This window comes from Octopus bimaculoides, chromosome 1 (genome assembly GCF_001194135.2).
Source record: "Octopus bimaculoides isolate UCB-OBI-ISO-001 chromosome 1, ASM119413v2, whole genome shotgun sequence".
In the NCBI taxonomy this organism is placed as follows: Eukaryota; Metazoa; Mollusca; class Cephalopoda; order Octopoda; family Octopodidae; genus Octopus; species Octopus bimaculoides.
The window spans coordinates 6,769,173-6,769,822 of NC_068981.1; positions in this window are offsets into that span (position 1 = coordinate 6,769,173).

Genomic DNA, 650 nt, shown 5'->3' on the forward strand with positions numbered 1-650 from the left:
CTTTCTTTGCATCCTCATTTAATGCAAGCGTACCATCATCCATGCGAATATATATATATTCTATTATTCGTTTTAGTCATTTGACTGCGGTCATGCTGGAGCACCGCCTTTAGTTGAACAAATCGACCCCAGGACTTATTCTTTGTAAGCCTAGTACTTATTCTATCGGACACTTTTGCTGAATCGCTAAGTTACGGGGACATAAACACACCACCATTGGTTGTCAAGCGATGTTGGGGAAACAAACACACAAACATACGCCCGCATACATATAAATACATATATACGACGGGCTTCTTTCAGTTTCTGTCTACCAAATCCACTCACAAGGCTTTGGTCGGGCCGAGGCTATAGCAGACGACACTTGCCCAAGGTGCCACGCAGTGAGACTGTAGCCGTAACCATGTGGTTGGTAAGCAAGCTACTTACCACACTGTCACTCCTACGCCTATACATACACACACACACACACACACACACACACACACACACGCCTATCTCACTCTGTCTCTTTCTATCTGTATGCCTGTCTCTCCCTCCCCCTCTCTCTCTTTGATCATCTCCCCCTCCTTCTTTTTCCTTGATCCAGCGTCGTTATCTAATCTAATCTTACTTTGACCTTGGCCCCGTCTATTCCCCACCCCATCCGT